This window comes from Salvelinus fontinalis, chromosome 9 (genome assembly GCF_029448725.1).
Source record: "Salvelinus fontinalis isolate EN_2023a chromosome 9, ASM2944872v1, whole genome shotgun sequence".
NCBI lineage: Eukaryota > Metazoa > Chordata > Actinopteri > Salmoniformes > Salmonidae > Salvelinus > Salvelinus fontinalis.
Window position 1 is genome coordinate 61,577,010 of NC_074673.1, and position 15,944 is coordinate 61,592,953.

General features: G+C 41.4%; 1 pseudogene; it reads left to right on the top strand.

Moving 5' to 3' along the window:
• The first annotated feature begins 1,125 nt into the window (after window positions 1-1,125).
• LOC129863046 (small nucleolar RNA SNORA57) lies at window positions 1,126-1,236 on the top strand (annotated as a pseudogene).
• Window positions 1,237-15,944: the final 14,708 nt, after the last annotated feature.

Here is a 15,944-nt window from a genome sequence, read left to right on the forward strand (position 1 = left end):
AGTTGAAACTGGAACAGCAGCAAGGCCAGGTGGACTGGGGACAGCAAGGAGTCATCATGCCCGGTAGTCCTGACGTATGGTCCTAGGGCTCAGGTTCTCTGAGAGAGAGAAAGAAAGAGAGAAGGAGAGAATTAGAGAGAGCATACTTAAATTCACACAGGACACTGGATAAGACAGGAGAAGTACTCCAGATATAACCAACTGACCCTAGCCCCCCGACACATAAACTACTGCAGCATGAATACTGGAGGCTGAGACAGGAGGGGTCAGGAGACACTGTGGCCCCATCCGATGATACCCCCGGACAGACAGGGCCAAACAGGAAGGATATAACCCCACCCACTTTGCCAAAGCACAGCCCCCGCACCACTAGAGGGATATCTTCAACCACCAACTTACAATCCTGAGTCAAGGCCGAGTATAGCCCACAAATATCTCCACCACAGCACAAACCAAGGGGGGGGCACCAACCCAAATTAATGCACTAGCGTAGCCCACAACCATATGGCATAGAGCCAGATCAGGACCTAACATAAGGACAACTCAGATTATGCTATTCTGTTTTTCTGAAATAGGCTACATTTTCTTCATATCATGTTTCTTTAGACCTGTCTAAAATAAATAATAGATTTACTGTGAAGGTGTAGGCTATATTACATGGATTTATTAGACTTGTTAAAATGTAGAGGTCTGTATCAGTGGCTTGTAGGCTATGCGTGGAAGCCAGGAGATGCTAAATTTGTTTATATTAATTAACGGTCAGTTACCATGAGAACGGCAGTTATTTGCTTGACCATCACCGGCTTGACCATCACCGGCTGACACAATTTCATGGCCGCCACAGCCCTATTTACGTACCAACAATGCTAGGATAGGCATAATACATTTGCAGATTTGGTGGAGATAGCTAAGGTACTGTATGCAGAATCAAACATGGTTTTCTTCATTAGAGAAACCAAAGTTGTTTACTGTAATGTCAAGGTGACAAAAGGAAAGCTGCTTATATAAATCCCGCCTGCAGAGGGAGATAAACAAACCCAAATGGTAAATAAACACTCATGTAACAGAACAGTGAAGATTAATTTATAGTTAAAGTTAGGGATTTGAACCTCCATACTTGGCATGCACACTGTTCATCTGTACTCATGTTTGTGTGTGTTAACAAGTCCAGTGCTATGTCTTCGGTGCCAGAATGTTCCCCGTCTTCTGGCGCTATCCTCAATCGCCGGGACATTCTCACGTCATGCTGCTGTAGCCTGTGTATGTCATGTTATGTTGTTAATTAGACACTGCACATTGTCAGAACGTTGTTAGATTCTAACTTCTCTTTCCTCCTCTGTCTGTGTGTAGACGTGTGAGATCTGGCAGAAGCAGTTTCAGATGTACTGGGAAGACGAGGAAGAGAAGTGGCACCTGAGGGACGACGAGAGGGACGACGAGTCGACGAGAAGGTGGTTGTTCACTACAGAGATCACTCGTAGCACAATACATTAATGATGGAATGTACAGATGGAAATTCTTATCATGTTTTTGTCTTAATCAAATTTTATGTTTTTGTCTTAATATATTTCTGCAGATATATCATCCTTCGTGTTTTGAAGATTACAAACATTTAAGTATCAGCTTACACGCTTGATCTTACACGCTTGACGTCTTTGTTCCTGGACGTCACCCCGTCCCTCATCAAGCTACTGATGGAGAACCCACTGGGTGAGGCCAATGAGTAGGATGAGGGCACTTCCTGCTGCGCTGCGGTGAAACAGGAAGTGGAGGCTTTGTTGTCGGGGAGACTGGCGGTGAGGCTCACAATGTGAAGGAGGTTCAGGTGAAGATGAAGGGAGAAACACAATTTCCTGAAAAATGTAAATAAAACTATGCTGCTTTCTCTTTCTATTTCTCTTCGCTTTTACGGGCTGCTCTCATCCGTACATACTGACTGCAGGAATGTCCACAAGAGATATTGCCAGAGAATTGAAGGTTAATTTCTCTACCATTAGCCGCCACCATCGTCGTTTTAGAAAATTTGACAGTACGTCCAACTGTCCTCACAACAACAGACCAAGTGTAACTACGCCATCCCAGGACCTCCACACTCAGCTTCTTTACCTGCGGCGTCGTCTCAGACCAGCCACCCGGACAACTGATGAAACGGTGGGTTTTCACAACCAAATAATTTCTGCACAAACTTTCAGAAACCTTCTCAGGGAAACTCATCTGTGTGCTCCTCGTCCTCACCAGGGTCTTGACCTAACTGCAGTTCGGCGTCGTAACTGACTTCAGTGGGCAAATGCTCACCATCGATGGCCACTGGCATGCTGGAGAAGTGTGCTCTTCACGGATGAATCCCGGTTTCAACTGTATCAGGCAGATGGCGTGTATGGTGTCGTGTGGGCGAGCAGTTTGCTGATGTCAACGTTGTGAGCAGAGTGCCCCATGGTGGCAGTGGGGTTATGGTATGGGCAGGCATAAGCTAGGGACAACGGAAAAACTATTTGGAATGCACAGAGATACCGTGACGAGGTCCTGAGGCCCATTGTTGTGCCATTCATCCGATCCTGGAACGACGTGTACGACAGCGTGTTCCACTTCCTGCCAAAATCCAACAACTTCGCACAGCCCAGAGGAGTGGGACAACATTCCACAGGCCACAATCAACAGCCAGATCAACTCTATGCAAAGCAGATGTCGCGCTGCTTGCGGCAAATGGTGGTCACACCAGATACTGTGACCAACAGATGCATATCTGTATTCCCAGTCATGTGAAATCCATAGATTAGGGCCTAATGAATTTATTTCCATTGACTGATTTCCTTATGAACTGTAACTCAGTAGAATCTTTGACATCGTTGCATGTTGCGTTTATATGTGGTAAATTAATTTGAAAATAAGCAGTTTAGTTTATTAATTTATCGATGGTTTAAGTTTACAATAGGTAAGGAGGAATAACATTTTGACCTTTACACTGCTGTGTACATACGACAAGACATAGCTAGTGACTAATGTTTCTACACAGTTGTCTGTGATCCTTGTTCACAAGCACATTGTTGGAAATCTTAAATACATTATTTGCAGAAGTTTGAGAAACAATAGCAATTTTGTTTGGTAAAAAATACTGAATATTCAATAAAAAACAAATCTGACAATTTGTTTGTGTGAACAGTGATTGGTGTGGCTTTCTGTATTGCGTCTCCCTGGTTCCTCCAACCCCTTTTACAAAGTTTGCTTTTTCATTTTTTTGTCACCCTGGGGCTTGAATTCCAAATAAAGTTCTCTAGAATTCGTTTGTCTTTTATTTCCTGTGATCTTAGATCATTTTATTTCCACTGAATATCTAGCATCTGCCATTAAACCTATGGATTGGGTGGGATTTCTTTCTGAGTAACGTGTTTGTCTCAGAGACAGTATACTGAGGCTGCGTTTACACAGGCAGCCGAATTCTGATATTTTTTCAACTAATGGTCACATCAGATCTTTGTCAGAGTGAAAAAATACCAATTGGACTGCTTGTGTAGCAGCAGGCTGGGAGTCCTTGGCCCTCGTCTGGGCCATGGTTCCGATCTGGAAGCACACTTTCCACTGTGCTCAGAGGGCACTTTCGGTATGGCAGTTCAGCTAAAGCTGAGCACAAAAGGACAATTCCCATAGATGGCCCCATAGAGACGTCAAATTTTCCTCTTCTCTTCTGTTAGACTGCAGTACCAAATAAGACACTTTCATTATCACCTTTGTACCAAAAATATCCATAGAATTTTTTTCCAGTAATTGTCATGAAGGCCTTTTTTTTCTCACTCGCTGCCGAAGATATTAGAGCGACTGCCCCTAAAAAGCAACTAATCCCTTTGAAAACGACCTGTGGCATCGATTTAAATCAGAAACATTTATTCTAGTGTCAACATTTACTACAAGTGTAAATATGTCATGTGTAATGCAATTAGATTATTCTGTATAATGAAAAGTGCTTTACAAATGTAATACATTATTATTAAATAGGAGAATTTTGGTCATAATGTCAGTTTCTTCTGAAACAGAGTTTGGAACCTGAGTGCGTCACAACGAGTTAATTGAAGTTGGGTTTGGATTACAATTGTCAACAATTCATGCCCCCTTTTGGCAAGCAGTACGTGCAAATCGCCCCTCCTACCACTTTGCTTCCCTTCATTGAATGGGGGTACTCCATTGTTTCATCACCCCCAACTCGTTTAAAGTATCATGGCCGAGACTGAATAGCCTTATACGGATTGACCACAGCCAACTATGGTTTGCATGCCCTGCCGAAGGACCCTAGTTCACTACCATGCAGAATAGGTGGTTGGAGTTCGTTGGTTCCCAATGGTGGTGAGTATTCAGGTAGCTAGACCATAGACTATGTATCTGGTTATGTAAATACTACTGTTAGTCATCCTACTTCAATTATTTATTAATTTCTTTGGGCTGCAAGCCCGAAGCCGGGCACAATATGACAAGCCACTTCAAGTGCAGGGCGCGAAATTCAAAATATATTTTTTTAGAAATATTTAACTTTCACACATTAACAAGTCCAATACAGCATATAAAAGATAAACATCTTGTGAATCCAGCCAACATGTCCGATTTTTAAAATATTTTACAGCGAAAACACCACATATATTTATGTTAGCTCACCACCAAATACAAAAAAGGACAGACATTTTTCACAGCACAGGTAGCATGCACAAAGCTAACCTAACTAACCAAGAACCAACCAAACTAACCAAGAAACAACTTCATCAGAGGACAGTCTTATAACATGTTATACAATAAATCTATGTTTTGTTCGAAAAATGTGCATATTTGAGGTATAAATCAGTTTCACATTGCAGCTACCATCACAGCTACCGTCACAAATAGGACCGAAGCAGCCAGAGTAATTGCAGACACCAACGTCAAATACCTAAATACTCATCATAAAACATTTCTGAAAAATCGATGGTGTATAGCAAATTAAAGACAAACATCTTGTGAATCCAGCCAATATTTCAGATCTTTTAAGTGTTTTACAACGAAAACACAATATAGCATTATATTAGCTTACTACAATAGCCTACCACACTACCGCAGTCATTCATCAAGGCACGTTAGCGATAGCAATAGGCACATTAGCGTTAGCGAATAAACCAGCAAAAAGATATATAATTTTTGACTAACCTTGATAAGCTTCATCAGATGACAGTCCTATAACATCAGGTTATACATACACTTAAGTTTTGTTCGAAAATGTGCATATTTAGAGCTGAAATCAGTGGTTATACATTGTGCTAACGTAGCATCTTTTTCCCAGAATGTGCGGATATTTTTATGGCACTCAACTATTGACCAAATAACTATACATAAACGTTACTAAAAAATACATGTTGTATAGGAAATGATAGATACACTAGTTCTTAATGCAATCGCCGTGTTAGAATTCTAAAAATAACTTCATTACGACATCCAGCTTAGGTATAGCGAGAGAGTACCCAAAATCTGGGCGCAAACGACTATTTCACATGTTCGACAGATATATGAAATAGCATCATAAAATGGGTCCTACTTTTGAGGATCTTTCATCAGAATGTTGTACAAGGGGTCCTTTGTCGGGAACAATCGTTGTTTGGATTTAGAATGTCCTCTTCTCCAGTCAATTAGCACGGAAAGCTAGCAAAGTGGCGCGAAGCTCTCCTTCCTGAACAAAGGCACACAACGCAACACGCCTAACGTCCCGAAAAAATGTCAATAATCTAATAAAACTATATAGAAAAAACATACTTTACGATGATATTGTCACATGTATCAAATAAAATCAAAGCCGGAGATATTAGTCGTCTATAACGATCATCAGCAGGCAAAACCAGGTCCCTTCACGCGCTCTCCAGATAACAGGAAACTGGTGACACGTCATGCCAAGAGCTTTTATTCGACCCCAGATCAAGTTATACACTCCATTTCTTCTCTCACTGCCTGTCGACATCTAGTGGAAGACGTATGAAGTGCATGTATTCTAATAAATATCAAGGACATTTATAGGCAGGCCCTAGAACAGAGCATCGATTTCAGATTTTCCACTTCCTGTCAGGAAGTTTGCTGCAAAATGAGTTCTGTTTCACTCACAGATATAATTCAAATGGTTTTAGAAACTAGAGAGTGTTTTCTATCCAATAGCAATAATAATATGCATATTGTACGAGCAAGAATTGAGTACGAGGTCGTTTGAAATGGACACCTTTTATCCGGCTACTCAATACTGCCCCTGCAGCCCAAACAGGTTAATGGGGCTTGCGAAGCAAGTGTTGCCACTTTAAATCTTCAACATACTACTTATTATTATTAGTGGGGCTTGCGAAGCAAGAGCCCACATTTAAATCTTCAACATACTTATTATTAAGTGCATGCAAAGCAATGCACAACTGTAGATTTCTTACATACTCATATTATTAGGTGTGACTTGCGGAGCAAAAGTCCCGACATTAAATCTTCGTCATACTTCTGACTTTTCAGGTGGGACCTGCTCATTATTACTCACACCTGTCACCATCGTTACGCGCACCAGCGCCTCATCAGACTCCATCACCTCCCTGGACTCCATCACCTCCCTGATTACCTTCCCTATATATGTAACTCCCTTTGGTTCTTTCTCTAGGCTTTACTGTTTCTGTTCCAGTGTTCATTTCTGTATGCTACCTGTGTTTCTTGTTTTGTTCTATGTTCATTTAGTTATTAAATACACTCCCTGAACTTGCTTCCCGACTCCCAGCAAACACGTTACAGAATAACGCTTCACCAAAGGGTTTAGTGTAGGTGACTTCGGGTTCGGGTGTCGCTACCGGAGCAACCGGGGATGCCTCAGCTGGCTAGTTAGGTTCACAAGACTCGGTAGGCGCGACAGGCTCCCATGCCTCAGCTGGTTCTGGGAGTGTATTTATTAAATATACTCCTTGAACTTGCTTCCTGACTCCCAGCATGCACGTTACAAAGTCACACAAAAACGTTGTGTATTAAATCTTCCTCTACATCTGCTATTCAAATTTGGTATTTGAACAAAAATATCTTCTACCAATAAAAATGTACAGGGGTTTAGACAAAAAGCAGTTTAGTTTAGACAAAAAGCAGCTAGCTAACGAAAACTAGTTGTCGCGGGTTCCTACTTCACAGGAGAGGCATTTGAACGTAATTGTTTTTTTAAATTCATGCGTTTTTTGGGGTAGAAATGCCTTCTGGAACATGAACTTTAATGTGCCTAAATAACAAATGTGTATGCCATCTGTAAATGTAAATAAAATTGTTAAATTACGAGCCAAGTTGGTTTAGCCACAGAAAGAGACAGGAACTTTCCCAACTACAGTGCCTTGCAAAAGTACTCACCCCCTAAGCGTTTTTCCTATTTTGTTGCATTACAACCTGTAATTTAAATAGATTTTTATTTGGATTTCATGTAATGGACATACACAAAATAAAACAAATTGGTGAAGTGAAATAAAAAAAAATACTTGTTTCAAAACATTCTACAAAAAAACCCGCGGAAAAGTGGTGCGTGCGTATGTATTCACCCCCTTTGTTATGAAGCCTCTAAATAAGATCTGGTGCAACCAATTACCTTCAGAAGTCACATAATTAGTTAAATAAAGTCCACCTGTGTGCAATCTAAGTGGCACATGACCTGTCACATGATCTCAGTATATATACACACCTGTTCAGAAAGGCCCCCGAGTCTGCAACACCACTAAGCAAGCGGCACCATGAAGACCAATGAGCTCTCCAAACAGGTCAGGGATGAAGTTGCGGAGAAGTACAGATCAGGGTTGGGTTATAAAAAAATATCCGGAATATCCCACGGAGCACCATTAAATCCATTATTAAACAATGGAAAGAATATGACACCACAACAAACCTGGATAGAGAGAGCCGCCCACCAAAACTCACAGACCAGGCAAGGAGGGCATTAATATGAGAGGCAACAAAGAGACCAAAGATAACCCTGAAGGAGCTGCAAAGCTCCACAGCGGAGATTGGAGTATCTGTCCATAGGACCACTTTAAGACGTACACTCCACAGAGCAGGGCTTTACAGAAGAGTTGCCAGAAAAAAAAACATTGCTTAAAGGAGAAAATAAGCAAACACGTTTGTCTACAGGTACTGTACAGTACCTGTAATCTACAGGTACTGTAGCTAAAGCTAACCAACTAGGTTCAATGTTAGCTAGCTTGCTAACTAGCAATGAAAATGGCTTTGAGATATGAATAATATTACACAGATCATATACTTAACATTAACTAGCTAGCTAACAGTGCACTTTAACTTGCAATGAAAATGACTTTCTGACTAAATTAAAACTGTATAATATCTGAAAATGTATCTAGACTTTTACCCGTATACATGGACGCTTCTCCCTCTGTCATGGATGCCATGCTCGCCCGTAGTTTGAAGATGTAATCCGGAGACAGGTGTTTTATACAACAGCATTCTTTATGTGTTCTCTTTTTGGACTCTCTCCGCATTCGGCAATCATCTTTCTGCTTCAACCGGGGATTCCACTGATTTCAAATCTGGGTCAGCTTCTTCCATCATAACTACACCGTTTCTTTCTCACCATTGTCATCGGGAGACTTGTATGTCTGGTTAAATTAAAAATATTTTTACCTAAATCAGGGATTTCCTCATTGTCTGATTCATTTTCAGAGTCAGAGTCAGCATGGCACAATCATCCCCCAAGAAAGTAGTCCATCACAACATTTTACCACTGAGCTTTGTCGATATTAACATCAGGGCAGAAATGTCGAGCGCAGTAGCACAACTTTTTCAGTTCTTCATGATATCTTTTTTTTTAAAGTGTGGTAGACAGGATTATCCACACATACAGCTGTTATAGACAGAAGCAAGCTATATGGCAGACCAATCTAGACTCATCTCTTGGCATGTCCAGCCCATCCATTATCTCAGCCCATCCATTATCTCAGCCCATCCATTATCTCAGCCCATCCATTATCTCAGCCCATCCATTATCTCAGCCAATCATGGCTAGTGGGAAAGTTCCTGTATTTTTCTGTGGCTGAATCAACTAGGGTTGTTTTATTCATATTTACAGATGGCATACACATTTGTTACTGAGGCACAAGAAAGTTCACCTGTTCCAGCAGGCATTTCTGTCCAGAAATCTATTTAAGAAAAAAAACTAAAATAAACGTTAAAATGCCTCTCCTGTGAAGTAGTGACGTGCAACATATGCCTAGTTTCTTGAAACGGGTCACATAACTTCTTCTGTGTGCAATTTTTAAATAATCAGTTCAAGAACATGCATCTGGTAGAATAAATTATTGTTATCATGATTGTCTTCTACATATTTTTTATTTACACGAAGAGTGACCATTTAGATTGCCATTTTTCCATTCACTGTAATGGGGGATCCTGTTTTCTACTACTGTAGTCGGCCTTGAAATTCTGTGCCTTCAATGAGAAGGTGCAGTCGTTCTCCCCTGGTTGTACCCTAAATGAACAGGAACCAGGTTTATCCATGCCCAATCTACTGGGACCCTCAGCCAATCAACAAGCTAAGAGCAGCTTTTAATGACCAATCATGTGTGAGAGAAATACAATGATGTTGTAAATATTCCATCAGATGAGACTTGTTTCACAAGGAAAGAATGCTGATCAAAACGAGAGTTTAAACAAGACAGTGTTATTAAGCTGTTCAGCTGTTGTTGTGCATACATACCACATGCATTCAATATTTGAATGTGAAGCTGTAGCCATTGCAGGGCCGGCTCTAGCGGGGTGCAGGATTGAGCACTGCCTACTCAAAATGAAATGTTGCTCACCCAACTGATTTTTTAAAAATGGTTAAAATTGCTATTAACAAGCTTTGAAACCAACCAACAAAAATTGAACTGCCATTCCAGACATTTGCTCCTAGAACCAGCCCTGAGCAATACAAATGGAACTGCCATTCCAGACATTCGCTCCTAGTACCAGCCCTGAGCAATAAAATGGAACTGCCATTCCAGACATTTGCTCCTAGTACCAGCCCTGAGCAATAAAATGGAACTGCCATTCCAGACATTTGTTCCTAGAACCAGCCCTGAGCAGTAAAAACAGAACTGCCGTTCCAGACATTTGCTCCTAGAACCAGCCCTGAGCAGTAGAAATGGAACTGCCATTCCAGACATTTGCTCCTAGAACCAGCCCTGAGCAGTAGAAATGGAACTGCCATTCCAGACATTTGCTCCTAGAACCAGCCCTGAGCAGTAAAAATGGAACTGCCATTTCAGACATTTGCTCCAAGAACCAGCCCCGTGAAATAGGTAAATGGACACCCCACCTCCGCTAGACATTCTGGGTTTAAGTTGCCTAGGGACAGATCTTGGATCAGTTTACCCTTCTGTAATGCTAAACTTAAGGGGGCAATGCAAAATTGACTTTAGATCAGTGTCTAAAGGCAATGTCATCCTACTCCTCTGGATGACAAACAGGAAATGACTGAAGGGGAGAGGCCTAGACCAGGAAGTCAACGTGTCTCTGTCTCTCCCTCAGCAAGAAAAACATATAAGGAAGAGTTGTGACAGGAAATGAGCATTGCATCTGTGTGCTACCTGATATGCTGATGTTACTGGTTGGCTAGAGAGTCCATCTATTCAACTGGTACAGGGTCAGTGTCCTTGAGGACTCAATTGTATGTGTTTGTTGTCATGACTGTCCTTGGGGGAGTATCATAAGCGCCCCCTCTCTCTCTCTCTCAATTCAATTTAAGGGCTTTATTGGCACGGGAAACATATGTTAACACTGCTAAAGCAAGTGAAATAGATAATATACAAAAGTGAAATGAACAATAAAAATGAAAAGTAAACATTACACTCGCAGAATATCCAAAATAATAAAGATACTACACATGTCATATTATGTATATAAACAGTGTTGTAACGATGTGCAAATGGTTAAAGTACAAAAGGGAAAATAAATAAACATAAATATGGGTTGTATTTACAATGGTGTTTGTTCTTCACTGGTTGCCCTTTTCTTGTGGCAACGGGTCACAAATCTCGCTATTGTGGTGTTTCACCCAGTAGATATGGGAGTTTATCAAAATCGAGGTTTTTTTCAAATTCTTTGTGGATCTGAGGGAAATATGTGTGTCTAATATGGTCATACATTTGGCAGGAGGTTAGGAAGTGCAGCTCAGTTTCCACCTCGTTTTGTGGGCAGTGCACATAGCCTGTCTTCTCTTGAGAGCCAGGTCTGCCTACGGCGGCCTTTCTCAATAGCAAGGCTATGCTCAATAGCAAGGCTATGTCTGTTTGTGAACAAAGCCCCAGGACCAGCTTGCTTAGGGTTCATCTCCAGGTTTATCTCTCTGTAGGTGATGGCTTTGTTTTGGAAGGTTTGGGAATCGCTTCCTTTTCGGTAGTTGTAGAATTTAACGTCTCTTATCTGGATTTTGATAATTAGCGTGTATCGGCCTAATTATATCGGCCTAATGCTCTGCATGCATTATGTGGTGTTTTACGTTGTACACAGAGGATATTTTTGCAGAATTCTGCATGCAAAGTGTTTGTCCCATTTTGTGAATTCTTGGATGGTGAGCGGAGGGGGAGGGGGGGTTGTCAGGAGGGCGGGTGGCTGACAGGAGGGGGGCTCCGAGGGGGTGAGATCCCCTGGGCTTGGGGTTCTTCATTTGTCTGTCCTCCTGTGATGTCGACGTGGTCAGGGTCTGGGGTGGACTGTTCTGCTGTGGTGTCGAGACTTTTGTCGGGAGCTGAGGTGGGCTGTTCTGCTGGCTTCACTGCGGGGATGGCCACCTCTCTAGTGGGTTGTTCTCTGTCACACTCCATCCCCCTCACCCTCTCCTCCAGCAATCTGATCCTCTCCTCTAGTGCTCTGTTCTTCTCCTGCTTCTGCTTTTTCTCCTGTTGAATTTGTCTCACCACAGTCCAGAGTGCAGATATGTCTCTCTCCACCTCCAGCTCTCCGGGTCTGGTTAAGGATGGACTGTTGTCTGGGTCTGTGCTGACTGGAGTGTAATCACCTGCTGTTCCAGCTCCACCTGTCTTACAGTCCAGCTGGGTAAATGTATCCTTCATTTCAATGAGGGGGTAGTACTCTGTGCTGGGAGGTTGACAATATGCTTGGGGTTGCTCGTCTGTGGGGTTATATAATGAAGAGGTCTGGTCTGACCCGCTCGGGGTGGGGTTATCTTTCTCAAGGGAGAGCTTCTCCTGCTTAGCTAATTCTTTGATTAGGTGAAAGTCCAGCTGAAACTGTTTGGGGTTGCCCTGTACCAATACTGTTCCAGGCTTATAGAGATGTATATTAGCTGACTCAGAGTCCTCGTTGTCTAGTATGCTGAGTTGCCACCCCTTGGAACCCCCTCCCCCCTCTTAACAGAGGGGTAGTGTGCTAATATAGCACTGTGCCATGCCAGGGGATGGTCTGTGTGGAAGATGAGGTTGCTGATGTTCCTTTTTCTAGTCAGCAAAAAGTGTCTCTTGATTATCCATAAGGAGCTTCATTTTGTGCTCTTTTCTTGTCTTATCATTCTTTACATACACAGGGTACTGTATTTTAATTACCTTTGAACAGCGGGAGGCAGCTTCTAAGGCCTCTCCATTTGGTTGGAGGGCTAAAGGGCTTTGACACCTCTCACTTGACATGTCAGTGCTAATTGAATTTGTATCAAGCCTGGCAGCCTTAATTTAGCATTCAGTCTTTATAAAGTAATGTGATGTATTTTTCTTCTTGGCTTTTGGAAATAAAATATAGCTTCAGACTTAACATTACTCACTCAGTTCCAGGTTGGATGGTGTTTTCCAGAGAATTTGCTGTATTGCTTTGGAATAATAATCTTTGGTAGTTGTAAACCTTCCAGGTGATTCTGCAATTCCGTCCAAAATAGGTTTTGAGTTTTGATTTGGAGTGGAGGTTATGTAACATCCTGTATATGTCCAAGTTTATATAACTCTAAATGTATATTTTTTAAGAATATGCTGAAAATCTGCTCATGACCACTCTATCCTCTCTCTCCACAGTTTTATGACTTAACGACAGGTCATAAATTCCAGAAGCTAGGATATGCATATAATTGGTAGTATTGGATAGAAAACACTCTAAAGTTTCCAAAACTGTTAAAATAATGTCTGTGAGTATAACAGAACTGATATAGCAGGCAAAAACCTGAGGAGAATCCATCCGGGATTTCTTTGGAGGAGCTCACCACTCATTACTATGGCTGAATATAAAAGGAACACCTCCCAGATTGCAATTCCTAGGGCTTCCAGTAGATGTCAACAGTCTTTAGAAAGAGTTCCAGGCTTGTTTTTTGAAAAATGACCTAGAATTTGTAGTTTTTCTAAGTGGCTCCCATTTTGGCTGTAGTGTTTGTTGCGCGCTCCGGTGAGGGCGCGCACTTCGTTATTTATCTCCAGTAATGAACATACTATTCTCCATCTTAAATTTGATAGTTTATTTACATATTAGAGTACCTGAGGATTGATTAGAAACGTTGTTTGACTTGTTTGGACAAAGTTTATTGGTAACTTTCGAGACTCATTTGTATGCATTTTGAACGAGGGAAACTGGTGGATTACTGGTTCTAGCACGCCAATGAAACTGACTTTTTTGGGATATAAAGAAGGACTTTATCGAACAAAAAGACCATTTGTTATGTAGCTGGAACCCTTGTGATTGCAACCAGAGGAAGATCTTCAAAGGTAAGTGATTTATTTTATTGCTATTTCTGATTTCCGTGACGCCTCTGCTTGGTTGGAAAATGTATGTAATGCTTTTGTGTGCTGGGCGCTGTCCTCAGATAATCGAAAGGTGTACTTTTGCCGTAAAGCCTTTTAGAAATCGGACAAAGCGGCTGGATTAACAAGAAGTTAAGCTTTTAAACGATGTATAACACCTGTATTTTCATGAATGTTTAATATTACACATTTTGTATTTTGAATTTCGCGCTCTGCAATTTCACAGGATGTTGTCGAGGCCGGGCGCTAGCGTCACGCTTAACCTTCTAAATGAGAAAAGATGGGTTTTCATATAAAGTTAACCAAATCAGTGGTCACGCCCACGTGAGCATAGACATTACGTTGGCGTCATGTAACCACCCCATCTTCCACAGAGTATAAAACCCACTTCCTACAAAATGTACATTAAGTCAGAGAACGCTGGGACAGAGTTCCCATGTTGAAATGGCTTCAATTCTATAAGCCACCAGAGAACATACAGCTGTAGTTTTGGCCACATGGCTGGAAATGGTTCAACTCTGAGACTATCAATCACTACAGAATAAGAACACATCTTAGATGTATAATTTCTAGTCTGCAGCTAGAAATTACTTATTTCTAGAACGAGAATACCGACAACTGCCAAATCACCTATTCTATGAGAACATTTCCGAATGGTACTCTGAAGTATCCATTCTAACCACCTACAACCACGAAAGCTATTGTGACTTCTGGGAAAGTTAACCAGAGACTCTGATGAACTCTACAGGACGATCGAATGTTTTCAACGGAGAGACAACAACGACATCCGGTCGTAAATATATACATTTAAATTATTCTCGAATGAGCAGCCGTTCATGTGCAAAGGATTAGCATTTCAATAAATATAACTATCCACTGTGTGTAGTGAATCCATTTAGTCTTTCCCGCTCTTTCTCAGTCCCCACCCCTTTCCTTTGTCTACCAAGCCGTCATATTGGCTTAGCCCACTAGGGACTTTTCTATAATTGTTAGTAACCAATATCTACTGTTTGTTTGTTATGTAATTTTCTGTGATTATTTAGTTAGTTAGTTTAATAATTAAGCCAATTTGGATATTTCTGATTCATTATGGAAACTAGGGTTCGTGCAGATATCCAAGCGTTAGAAACGTTCAGTAATGAGAACAGATGAAGTAATAATAATAATTAATTAATATAAGACTGTAATTGATCAGATATTAAAGTATCTGAAGAGTTATATTCAGAAAAAGATGACTCTGTAAATCTTAACATTTTCCATGGTGCCCCGACTTCCTAGTTAATTAATGTTTACATGATTAGATTAATCACGTAATAATTAAACCTAGAAAACTGATTTGATATAAATAAGTCTTCACATTTAGGGATAGTCCAGACACGACAGTATGCTCTCTCGAGGGGCCTGCTGCTGAATGTGACTCACAACTTTCACAGTATGTAAGAAGCAGAAGTGAAAGCAGTTCAGTGACTCAACTTCCTGTGAGGAGCAAAGATGCAGTTAGAGAGAGGAGGCAAATGTTTCTACACATCTGGGTTGAAATACTGTTTGTTTTCTTTCAGACAATTGACTGAGCTTGCCTGATGCTGCGGAAGCCAATGGAATCGTCCCAAAATGTCACAGATCCCTACAGAACTTTCATTATGCACACCTGGCCCCTATTCCCAGTGATTAGTAATTGTATAAGTGTGCCCTCGGTTTACCAGTGTCCGGTCAATTATTGGGAGTACCTGTGCTGTGTGTTTTGGCTTTTATGCCATTGTGGATTGTGCAGATGATTACGGGTCTCGTCCCGTGTGTTAATCATTGTGCACTTGTGTTATTTATTCGAGGTACTCCTCGCTCTTTTGTTTGGGTTTCAACCCTGTGTTGTCTATAGTGTTTGTTTGGTCTTTTCCCCCGAGCCTTTACACGGCACGCCGTAATTTGGGTAAGAAATATAAAAACTCTATTATGCATTCCTGCGCCTGTCTCCCGACCCAACGTGACACAAAAGTGCAATCCAAGGCCCATAGTTATTATGATCCTGGCAGAAATATTCTTTGGGGACATTGCATTGTAATGCCATTAGTTTGACGAATCTTTTCAAGTAGCTAGTTTGATAATTCATCCATGCACTGTTGATTCATTGGAGTTGAATAAACGTGTTTACTCCATGGCTGCACTCTCCCACCAGATTAGGTCTGCAGTGCAGTGCGTTACAGAATAGGTCCTCACTATCCT